Genomic DNA, 12827 nt, shown 5'->3' with positions numbered 1-12827 from the left:
CTCTGTTTTAAGTCATTTGGGTTTTTGTGTTTGACTCTTGGAATCAGATTTAGTCAGAAAGGTGAATTCTTCTCTTCTGGTTGAAGGATAGGATTAACCCTACATGCAAAAAAAAATGGCATTTTTAATAGTACCCTTCTAGACATGCAGTAGAAAAAGAACTAGCTCATCACACAACTGTCTGATGAGAATTGCAGTCTGTAATGCAATGCACTATGTTCCTCTATATTCAAAAGAGAACAAGAATGATTGCATTTGCAAGTCAATGAAGAGAGTGATGGGGGAATTCTTTGTTATTAATGTTCTGCTAGATGGCCATTTACCTTAAAGGGGAATTTGGGGGGGGGAATGGAAACAGTATAAATGCAATTCTGAAAAATGACTATTTTATCCAAAAGTTGCTCAGGAATCTATTTATTAGATGAGCCCAGGGGTGCATTAAAAAATAAAATAAAAAACTCCTAAGCATGTACAAAAAATGTTTCCTTGGAGTTCCCGTCGTGGCGCAGTGGTTAACGAATCCGACTAGGAACCATGAGGTGGCGGGTTCGGTCCCTGGCCTTGCTCAGTGGGTTAACGATCCAGCGTTGCTGTGAGCTGTGGTGTAGGTTGCAGACGCGGCTCGGATCCCGCGTTGCTGTGGCTCTGGCATAGGCCGGTGGCTACAGCTCCGATTCGACCCCTAGCCTGGGAACCTCCATATGCCGCGGGAGCGGCCCAAGAAATAGCAACAACAACAACAACAACAAAAATCTAAAAAAAAAAAAAATGTTTCCTTGATGTATAAGAACATTTGGTTCTGCCAGGTTATGTTTTGTAGCTTTTATGCTTAGATTTAGTTACCCACATTTCACTAGTGTAAATTAAACAGAACTGCCCACAGATGTTCCCCTGGTTCTTTTATAAATATTGGTGCAACTTCTCATTCCAGAATCTTTTGTTGAGAAGAATTACAGACGTGGAGATCATCAAGCACTTGGGTGGCAGCAGAGAGAGAAGATAAATGCTTCCATCTTAAATATTTCAAAATCTTTATGTGCGATATCTACAAAAATATATATTTGTAGCCTTAGACATTGGGTCCCAATATAAATTTTAGCAGATTAAAATTCTGAAAGATTTTACAATATTTCAAGCTTGGAGCTTTTATAGCTTTTCAGTGAAACTTTTTAGAACCTTGAGAAGAAGAGATTCATGTTTAACACGAATGTGAAATATATATGTTTGGTATAGTCCAATATAAAATACAAACTATCCTTTTTAAAAGATTTATTTATTTTTTTACATTTTACACAAAGCCAGTATTCCTAAAATTTTTACTCTCACAAGCATGAAATGGTTAAAAGGGTGTTTTGAATAGTATCATTTCCACAATGTTAAAATGTACATTGAGTCTTTCCTATTTGCAAGGCTGTTAACTTGGACTGGCCTTGACCTAGGGCAATCAGCTTGCACACAAATATTGGATATGTTGGTGACCCAAGATGAGGAGGAATTACATAAAAATTCAGTGATGTAAGCCACTTACAGAAAGATGAATATTGCATGATTACATGTATATGAGGTAGCTAAAATAGTCAAATTGATAGAAATAAAATGTGGTTTGATCCCTGGCCCAAGAACTTCCATATGGCAAGGATGTGGCTAAAAAAAAAAAAGTGTGGAATGGTGGGGGCTAAAGGGCTGGTGGTGGGGGGGATGTAGAGATACTAAGTGAAATGTACCAAGTTTCAGTTAAGCAAAATGAATATATTTATAGATCTGCTGCTGTACAATATTGTAATGATCGTCACGACTACTGTATTGTACACTTAATAGTACTTTGTTAAGATAGTACACCTCATGTTAAGTGTTTTAACCACAGTAAAATATAAAGTAACATTAAAAAAATAAAATTTCCAAAGCAGAACATAATGTGAAATGTTAGTGAATGAGATTATAATATGATTATTTATATTTCATAAAGCACATCACAAAATTAATAGAGAACATCTAAGAAGATATTTACAATGTTTAAAACTGAAACGATTAAAATCTAGACTATAAACAGACTTCTGCTAACCAACAAGAGGACAAGTCAAGAGAAAAAAGGTGAATAATATAAATAGGCAATTTATAAACAGAAACCCTTAAATGTTAACGTTTAAGTTAGCTTTCAGACATGCAAATTAAAATTAAAAATACATACTATACATACAATACATACTAGACGGGCAAAAATTAGAAAGTAAACCACTGAATTGGTGGATAAATAGGAATAAGGGACCCTAATATGTTGCTGTCTGGAAGAGGAATAGAGAAGGGCTGTTCTGGAGATCAGTCTAGTCCACTTAATCAAGTTAAGTATAGACATGTTTAATACAGAAAATGAGCTGTTTACCTGGCATCGCGACACCGTGAACTCAAAGTGGAGGAATAGGCGCGCGAGCCCTGCCCCTGGCGAATTGTGGATGACTGTGGTGGGGCCTTCACCATGGGAACCATAGGTGGTGGTATCTTTCAAGCCACCAAAAATTTCCGCAATTCTCTGGTGGGAGTAAACCACAGACTACGAGGGAGTTTGACAGCTATTAAAACCAGGGCTCCGCAGTTGGGAGGTAGCTTTGCAGTTTGGGGAGGCATGCTTTCCACGATGGTCTGCGGCATGGCCCAGGTGCGCGGGAAGGAGGACCCCTGGAATGCCATCACCCGCGGTGCCTTGACAGCAGCCATCCTGGCGGCAAGAAACGGACCGGTGGCCATGGTTGGCCCAGCCGCGATGGGTGGCATCCTCCTGGCCTTAATCGAAGGAGCTGGCATCTTGTTGACAACATTTGCCTCTGCACAGTCTCCCAATGGTCCCCGGTTTGCTGAAGACCCCTCCCAGCTGCCTTCGGCCCAGTTACCGGCCTCGCTTTTTGGACACTATCGGCAGTATCAATCAGTAGGACTTCTTTCCCAGAACGCACCGTGTTTCAAGGAGGGAGGTCAGAAGATCAAGTTCAATCGGTTTTGAAAACCGTAGGTGGGACCACTTGGCTGATGGGCTCTGAAGAAACATTTAGCAACTTTTTCTATTTAAAGGAACATGGGGAGGGGGGTCTTAGAAGCTAGTACATTTATTTATTCACACTTGGATTGCATCTGTGAGCAAAATAAATGTCTAAAATCCTTGAAAGGAAATGGAGGAAGTGCTTAGAAGATGAAGGAGGAAACAGCGCTGGAGCGGGGCCGCCTTTCCCCGGGGCTCCTCTGCCTGGTTTTTTCTCGGTCACACAATAAAAGACGCCCAGACATCGCTCATTCTTCTAAAAAAAAAAATACAGAAAATTAGGAATATATATAGTCATTCCCATGCTTGCCTTCTTTTAGTTTGCATAACAATATATCATTATATACATAATCCTGCTGTGTTTTCATATGTATTTTATGTTTCATGCCTATTATGAATAGGATTTATGTCCGTTATTCTTTCTGACTTGTTACGTATACCATACATAGAAGAAATTTATCTTTAAAAATATTATTAATCAAATGTATAATTCTTTTATTAATCCTAAGAATTTTCATGTGATTTTCCTGGATTGGAAGGTAAATAAGCATTTCTTCTGTAGGAAAAAATAATCCGTGTTCTTATTTTCAATATTCTAAGATTATTTTCATTATAACTGAATTGTTTTGAAATGTAAGGGTTTTTTGTTGTTGTTTTTTTTTGTCTTTTGTCCTTTCAGGGCCGCACCCAGAGCATATGGCGATTCCCAGGCTAGGGGTCGAATCGGGACTACAGCTGATGGCCTACCCCACAGCCACAGCAACATGGGATCCAAGCCATGTCTGCAACCTCCACCACAGCTCACGGCAATGCCAGATCCTTAACCCACTGAGCAAAGCCAGGGATCAAACCCACAACCTCGTGGATCCTGGTTGGATTCATTTCCACTGTGCCACAATGGGAACTCCAGCATACATTTATTATTTCACCTTTTCTGGGGGTCAGAAGTCCAAGTATGGAATGGCTGGATCTGCTCAAGGTCTCATGATGGCTGAAATCAAGATGTTGGCTGGAGATGTGGTTCTTAGCTGGGATGCAGGGTCTTCTAAGCTCATTGGTCCATGGCAGAATTCATTTGCATCCTGCTGCAGAATCAAGGTCCCAGTTTCCTGTTGCTGTTGTTCAATGACAATCTCAGCAACCAGAGGCTATCTGCAGTTCCTTCGCCCATGGCCCTGACAGTTGAAAACATGAAAGTTTGCTTTCTTCTAGATACTCTAGAGCATGTTTCTCTGATTTCCAGTTCTGTGACCATTTGAAGAAAATCTTCTGTGTTTAAAGGATTCACATGACTAGGTCTGGCCCATCTGGACAATCTCCCCATTTTAACATCAACTAATTGTGGACCTTATTTACATCTGCAAAATCCCTTTACAGCAGAACTGAGATAAAATGTCAACTGGACATCTAGCAGAAAGAGTGTGAACATACAGGGCTAGGGTTTCAGGGGTGCCCCCTAGGATTCTGCTGATGATGAAAGCCATGTAGGATATCCTATCAACAAAGTGACAGTTCTGTCGTGGATGACATGGTCCTTTTATTATTCCTGTAGGGAATTTTATATATTTTTATCTTTGCAAGAAATCATGATGGGGTACTTTTCAAGATTAATATGTCATATGTGTTCTGTAAGACATACTTCCCCATTCTTTCCCCTACTTATTATTAGTGTTATTAATACTTATCCCCTATTTACAGGGGTCTTTATGAGATTTCTTCTCTTTAAAGTTTTCCTTACCTTACTCAAAAAAAATTGAGTCACTATATCCAGCTTATAATCAAGAGGAGGTAAATTAAACTCTACCTGAGGATGGGTTGGGGAGGAAGGGTTGTGTCTACCTGTATCACCTGTAATTCTTCTCCAAGGAAGATCTGTCCTTTGCTTCTGTTTACTAATTTATATCAACTTGGATTCATGAATATTTATTTTATTTGTGTTATCATCCAATATTTGTACATTCATTTTTTTGCTCAAATTTTTCCAGTTTTGGCCATTAGGAGCTCTTTCAGGCTGGCTTCTGGGCAGAACTGGCCTCCCAGGCATGAGACTTTTGTAGACGTACCTGAGTCCACAAGTGGGGCATCATCTCAAAATGGTTAATAAATTTATCTTTACATTTGTGTTTTTTACTGGCTATCTGATGGACAGTGTCATGTGCTGGAGGCTTGAGACATATTTTCATGCTTTGGGTCCTTGGAAATGCTCTGGCTTCTTCCTTCCCCTGGGAGCTCTGAGATAACTGATACCTTGCTCACTGGTGGCCTCTGTCCCTTTGGCATGAGAAGGACTACATTCTGCCATCACTCTCTGCCCTGAATTAAGACAGGGAAAGTGGAACCTGTGCACGGGTGCCCTGGAGTATCTCTCGGGCATGGCAATAGCCATTCCCATCTGAGCTGGTAGCATCTGCATGTCTGCTTGTCCATGATCCTGAGACTGTGTCCTGGCAGGGCTATCTCTCACTTCGAGCCCACCCCCAATGCAGGCAACTCGTCTGTCCTGGAGCAGAGGTGAAAAGACCCTGGGGTTGTCTCTGCTGTAGGTCGGGACAGTAGGCTCATGGAAAAGGGAGATGACTGGCTCAACTGTCCCAGGCTCCACTCCCAACTGGGATGCAACATGTGCATCCGAGCCTGGAGGCTGGCAGTGTGGGATACTTCAGCTCTCAGGCATCATCTACATCCTCGGTCAAGGGGTCAAAGGACTCTTGGAAGACTGTGAAAGTCTTACATGGATATCTGCTTCCTTAGATTGAACTCTTTCAGGCAAGTTCCACATCTATAAGGACCTTTTCTTCCTTGTCCAACCTTCCTGACTTGGGCTTCCATTTGTTTCTTCAGGTTTTGGGAATAAGCTACAAAATATAAATTGCTGCATTGTTGGTAATTCTGCATATAGGTTAGATGCTCTGGTATTGACCTTTAGGACTGTAGTTATATGACATAAAGATAAACAGTAAAATGTATACAAGTGTTAAAATTTAAAATTTTCTTTTCCTATGACAATATTAAGTAGTGTCTCATTCCATTTGGACTGCTATAACAAAATACCTTAAGTCTAGGGTATGACTTATAAACAACAGTAACTTTTGGGAAGCTAGGAAGTCTGAGATCAAGATGCTGGCAGGTTCTGTGTCTGATGAAATTCTCCTTCCTGGTTCAGAGAGGGTAAACTTTTCATTGTGTCTTCACATTGAAGAAGGAGGGTGAGAGAGCTTTCTGCTCCTTTTATAAGTCACTAATCCCAATCATGAGCATCCCAGCCTCATGACATCTTGACCTTCCAAAGGCCCACTCCAATTACTGTCACTTTAGGGATTGTTTCAACATATGAATTTATCAAATATGAATTCAACACGTGAATTCTCTCTCATAACATTTTGAGAGAGAAACTGCAGAGGCAAGGAAATATATGAGCATCTTTAACAAATTTTATATTCTGTTTTTTGAATAAGAAATCCCCACATTGAACGTGAGTGCCCACAAATCCATAAATTCTGTGGATCCAAAAAATCACAAAGTAGGTGCAGTATCATTTTGAAACGTCCCCATCTTTCCCCCTTGATTTTTTTTTCCTTTGGGTCCTTTATGTTCTGACACTGAGATATGCTCCTAACTTCCCTTGAACTTTCCCTGTCACCTGGTCATACCTTTGTAGGCAACCTGCTTTCCCTTCCATGATTGTTGGAATTCTATTCTTGGTAGGATTCTATTTTCAGTGTGAAATTAGTGAAGGGGCATATCATTTGCCAGTCAATTAGCTGTATGTAATAGGATATGTATTTAGAAATAAATAATGGAGGTTTTTTTTCTTAAACTGAATGCAATTTCTAGGTTAGGAGGTCTGGGAGCATATGGAGTTCCACAGTCTCAAGGCTCAAAGTCAACACTTTTCTATCTCTTCATCACTGTCTCCAGCACCCAGTCTCTCTCTCTTTTTAAATGCTTATGCCTGTGGCATATAAAAGTTCCCAGGCCAGGGATTGAATGTGAGCCACAGCTGTGACCTATGCCACAGCTGTGGCAATGCTGGATCCCTTAACCCAAGGCACCAGGCCGGGAATTGAACCGGAACCTGAACTACTGCACTCAGGTTCTTAACCCACTTTGCCACAGCAGGAGATCCTACCCAATTGTTTTTAACCATGCAAATCCTAAAAAAAAAAGTAAGAATTTTCTTTTGACATTTCCCTTGTTTTATCAGTGTATTTCTACTCAGGGGCCATAAGCCACAGTTCTGCCTACATTCTAGCTGAATTGGGGCTGCAAAAATGCTTACCATTTGCAGCCTCCCTTGTGAGTGGTAAGTTCAGACAGCAAGAAGAAATACTGGGGAGACGCAAGGAAGAGGCAGAAGGCAGACAGCAGTTGGCACACATTGGAATGTGTAACAGACTCAGGGGAAGTTCAGGGCATTCAGGAGCTGGACCAAGACATATCATGGTAAGTGTCTTGTTTTCTCTCTATCGATCCATCTCTCAGCTTAAAATAAATAAATACAACACTGTGAAAGTTGTGAGTTAAATTTTATTGGGGGCAAAATGAGGACCATAGGTAGGAGGCAGCATTTCATATCACCCTGAAAAACCACTGCAGAGTGGTCGGAGAGAATGTGGGTATATAGAGATTTGGATGCAGGGGGGAGGTACATGCAATGAAGCACACACTTTGCAAAAGGTTGCTGCTGACCTCTTGAAAGTTTTGCTAGTCACAAGGTGCAGACATCACCATGAAGGATTTTTGTGCTTTTCTAGCTGGGAGGAGAAGCAAGCAGGAATTAGGCTGACAAAATCTTCTCTTGAAAATATCTAACTATCTAAAGACCTGTTCTACTAGTTTTCCCAGAGCACAGAGTGCCTCACTTCTTGTCTCCACCCCATACTGTTTCAAGGTGTGATGAAGGTCAGTAGCTACAGAGACTCAAGATTCAATCCTTGTGGAGGGAGATGGCAACAGCCAATCTCCAAAGTACCCATCTTTTATCTCATATCATGCATTCTTGATTTTTATTCTCAGAGCAGATAAGCCTTCATGTGACAAATAATAGAGCCAGAAGCAACCTTCTTTGCTTTCTAAATGTGGATGCATTTTTTCCCTCTAAACTTCAAAATAATAATTCCATAGAAGGCCCTTTCATATATGGGATGCTGTTTGCAGGACTTGTATCCTTCATCATGGCCAGAGTGAGGTACTAGGATTGATTAGCCCTAAGACAAACACTTACCACTGTGGGTTCATGGGAAAGGGGAGGGTGATGAGTTGTGGCAGAGAAATAAGAGAAGGAAATTCACAACTTTATCAGAGGGATTGATGAGAGTGAGAGTTTTTGTTTTGCTTTGTTTTTCAGAAGGAATTTTTTCTAATATGCTCTTGATTCAGTTTTGTGTTTCAGGATTAGATTTTTTTTTAGCTGTAGATTTTTAGGTTCATTGCATTCTTTCCATTCCATTGGGCCTTTTCTGTCATCTGTTTTATTTCTCTTCTGATTCATTTCATCTGTCACAGTTGGCTTGTCAGTTTATTTCATGGAGTACACAGAAAATAGATTTGGAGGGGAACACAATGTAGGTTCATAACAAAACTGTATTCCGCTCTTTAATCACTCTATAATCCATACCCTTCTCATCTCATCTTGAGCAAATACTCTCTATTCTTTCTTGTTTCAACCTGCTTTCACCAGTCCTATAATATGTTTTTGATTTCTCCTCTTTTGAGAACTCCCTAACAGATTTGCTGGATTAGCATTATCTGGGCAGGGCAGCATTTAAAATCTACTTCAGTTTCAAGCCATTATAAAAAGGCAAGCACAATCATACACACATGCTCAGAGTGGGCGTGGAGCCATGGCAGGAAGCCCAGAGCAGGTGTTGGAGGTCTAGCAAGCAGGTGGGGCATTTTCAGAGGAGAGCTGATGGGTGCATCAGAGGAGGTAGGAGACCAGGAATGGAGGTGGCCTGGCAAGTGTGGCCATGCAAGTAAGCAAGAGGTGGCATGGGGATGGGAAGTTTGAACTGAGTGTGGTGGAGAAGGCAACTTTGTGGACATAGGAAGTTGGCTCTACGCTAGTATAGATTTTTTAAAGTATATTAAATGAATAGGAGCCAAGTTTCTCACTTTCAGACAAAGAAAGTTTAAAATGTGGAAATGCAGCTAGCTTGTAAGAACACTCTAATGATGTTTTCAATGCAAATATAAATGTGTGTATACTTATACAGATAATACAATCGCCTAAATGCGTCTCTTTTAAAAGCCAGCTCATCAGTTTCATCTTTTCCTGACCACTCTGTTTAAAATAACAGTACCTTCCATTTGTATTTCTTATACAACTTCACTTTTCTTTATGATATCCCTGGAGAAAGAGGTTTCAAGAAGGAACACTAGTTGCAAAACCCATGAGTAGGAAGCATGCTTGCCCTGTTCCTGTAAAGCCCAGAAACTGGAGGTCTAAAAGGAACTGAGAGTCGGAGGGAAACAGGGAGGGAGAAGAGAAAATGAGGTCAGGAATCTGGTGAGGGGCTTATCATGGAAGACCTCATAGATCGTGTGAAAAAACTCTGGAAGGGATTTTACTGTAAGTGTGATGCAACCTGACTTGTATTTTAAAATATCACCTCTCTTTCTGATTTACTTCACTGGGTATGAGAGTTTCTAGTTCCATCCATGTTGCTGCAGATGGCATTATTTTGTTCTTTTTTATGACTGAATAATATTCCATTGTGTATATATACCACATCTTCCTAATCCAGTCATCTGTTGATGGACATTTGGGTTGTTTCCATGTCTTGGCTATTGTGAATAGTGCTGCAATGAACATGTGGGTGCATGTGTCTTTTTCAATGAAAGTTTTGTCCAGATGTATGCCCAAGAGTGGGATTGCTGGGTCTTGGGGTTAACAGATGCAGACTATTGCCTTTAGAATGGATTAGCAATGAGATCCTGCTGAGTTCCCATAGCACTGGGAACTATGTCTAGTCACTTATGATGGAGCATGATAATGGGAGAAAAAAGAAGGTATACATGTATGTGTAACTGGGTCACCAGGCTGTATAGCAGAAAATTGACAGAACACCATAAACCAGCTATAATGGAAAAAAAAGTGAAACTCATTATATGTATATAAAAAAAAACATGAAAAAAATCACTTCTGTTGCTATGTAGGAGAGGAAACAAGAAAGCAAATTTAAGGGTGAGAGATACAAGTGGCTTGACCTGGGGTTGTGATGGTGAGCTTATTGATGCTAGGCAGCATTACTTGACTGACTTGTGGAGTCCCTGAGAAAGAAACCAGTCAGGGCTCTTACCAAGTTTTGGATGTAGGCTACTGAGAGAATCATGGCATCACACAGAGTTGGGGCCATTTGATAGAAGAGCAGATTTAGAGGCAGAAACTTTAAGTTTTTAGTATACTTTTTAGATGACTATGGGTAATCCAAATGAAGATGAAAAATCAGAGTTCCAGAATTTATAGGAAGAGTAGAGTTATAAAAGTGGGAGTGAGTTGCCTAAAAACAGTATTTAACATTTGTGTCTGATCACCTCTGGAGTAATAGCACATGTAGAAAATTCAGTCTTAGGTCGAGTCCAGTTACCCCAACAGTTAGAGGTCCAGAAGATGGAATGGAACAAGCAAAACATTTGAGAAGGCATAGATGTGCAGAAGGAGAAAGAAAATGGAGGCACTAAATGTTTTGCCAGGTAAAAAAAATTAAAGAAGGAAGCAGGGCTGAATTAAGTAGTGCTGAGAATTCCAGTAAAATGAGGATTCAGGATGGATCATTTTGGGGGGAAAATCTTGATATTTTATATATATACACACACATATAATATTTACCCAAATAATTATAATAATATTTACCCAAATATTTTAGAGCAAAGTCTAGTTGGAAGAGATTCAAGAGAAAACAAAAGGGAAGAAAATGGAACTAGTATAGTTACCTATTTAATTGTTTTAAGGCACAGAGATGGGGCGTTGTAACTTGTGGAGCAAGATTCAAGAGGGATTACAATGGGCACAAAATAGGGGATGATATTAGAGTAGAGCATATAGCCGTTTCATAGTTACAGCATCAGGGATTTAGGCACAGATGGGGTACATTGCTAAATTCGGTGAACAAGAGTACAGGGAATATTTTTTATAGATTTCTTAAAAAAATGAGAAACAATTTCATCAGGCGAGATTGAGGAGGGCTGGAGAACTTGAGAATTGAGAACAGAAAATGGGAAGGATTTCTCTTGAATATTAGAGTGGTTAAATAGTAAAATATAACAGGATTATCAGGAAACACTGAGAGTAACAAATGGTGCTTATAAAAATGCAGCGACACAGCAGAAGCAAATCCAATTAGGAACCATGAGGTTGCAGGTTTGATCCCTGCCCTCGCTCAGTGGGTTAACGATCCAGCATTGCAGTGAGCTGTGGTGTAGGTTGCAGACGTGACTCAGATCTGGCATTCCTGTGGCTGTGGTGTAGGCTGGCGGCTACAGCTCTAATTAGACCCCTAGCCTGGGAACCTCCATATGCTGCAGGTGTGGACCTAGAATAGACAAAAAAAAAAAATACAGTGAGACCATTTGTGTCTGAGTTTGAGTACATGTGTGGATCATGAAGAGAGTTTTGAAAATTTAGGGTGGGGGTGGTTGGTTTTCGTTGCTCCCCCAGATGTGTAAGTTTTCTAAAATTGCTATAACAAATGATGAAATCAGGTGGCTTAAAACAATAGAAATGTGTTCTCTCACAGCTCTGGAGGCTTAAAGATGGTGCCAAAGACAATCTCTGAAAAGGCTCTAAGGGGTGAGGGTGGGGGTTCTTCCTTGCCTTTTCCTGGTTTCAGGCAGTCCTTGGTGTTCTGGTTTTTTTGCTTTTTTTTTTTTCCTTGGTTTTTAGATACATCAGTCTCTGCTGGAGTTCCCTTCATGGCTCAATGGTTAATGAACTTGACTAGGATCCATGAAGATGTGGGTTTGATCCCTGGTCTTGCTCAGTGGGATCAGGATCTGGCATTGCCATGAGCTGTGGTGGAGGTTGCAGACGTGGCTCAGATCCTGCGTTGTTGTGGCTGTGGCGTAGGCCAGCAGCTACAGCTCTGACTCAACCCCTAGCTTAGGAACTTCCATATGCCACAGGTGTGGCCCTAAAAAGCAAAAAAGAAACCAAAAAAACACCCCTCTGATTTTATTTTCACATGACCCTTGAACCTGTATATCTGAGTGTGTATATGATCTTAGAAAGACATGGGTCATTGGATTAGGGTCCATTCTAAACCAGTATGACTTCATCTTGATTTTTTAAATTGACAAATTCTTGACTTCCAACAGGGGTCACATTCTTAAATTCTGGATGGCCATGAATTTTTGGAGAACAGTTTTCAACTTGGTGCAGAAATGAGCATGAAAATGGAAGAAAATAGCAACGGAGTTGAGAGTTTGTTCAAGGGAGTGATTAAGAGTAAATAATGACACCTGGGTGGTATCACTCAACATGAAGCTACATGGTAGAGAGTGAAAAGTTAGGAGAATCATTGGACTGAAGGTTCCCATGCATCAGATTATTGTTATAGTAGAAAGAATTATTGAGGTCATGATGCTAGAAAGAACGAATGCAAAGGCCAGTCAAGGGGTCAAAGAGTGAGAAGTTTGAAGTTGATATGTTAGGGGTGCAGATACTGATAATGGTGTAGCCTAGAATATGGAACAGAGGATACAATCATGGCAGGAAAGAGAAAATAATTTGTATAAGTGAGGTTCTTGAATGATGCTGTCTATGTCTAAATGGAAATCACCAAGTATTATGTCAGCA

The 12827-nt window shown here is 40.4% G+C and overlaps 1 pseudogene; it reads left to right on the top strand.

Moving 5' to 3' along the window:
- The first annotated feature begins 1709 nt into the window (after positions 1 to 1709).
- Positions 1710 to 3278, top strand: LOC110258604 (annotated as a pseudogene).
- Positions 3279 to 12827: the final 9549 nt, after the last annotated feature.

This window comes from Sus scrofa, unplaced genomic scaffold (assembly GCF_000003025.6).
Source record: "Sus scrofa isolate TJ Tabasco breed Duroc unplaced genomic scaffold, Sscrofa11.1 Contig2507, whole genome shotgun sequence".
NCBI lineage: Eukaryota > Metazoa > Chordata > Mammalia > Artiodactyla > Suidae > Sus > Sus scrofa.
The sequence above is the reverse complement of the archived record's forward strand: the minus strand, read 5'-3'. Positions and strand labels throughout refer to the sequence as shown.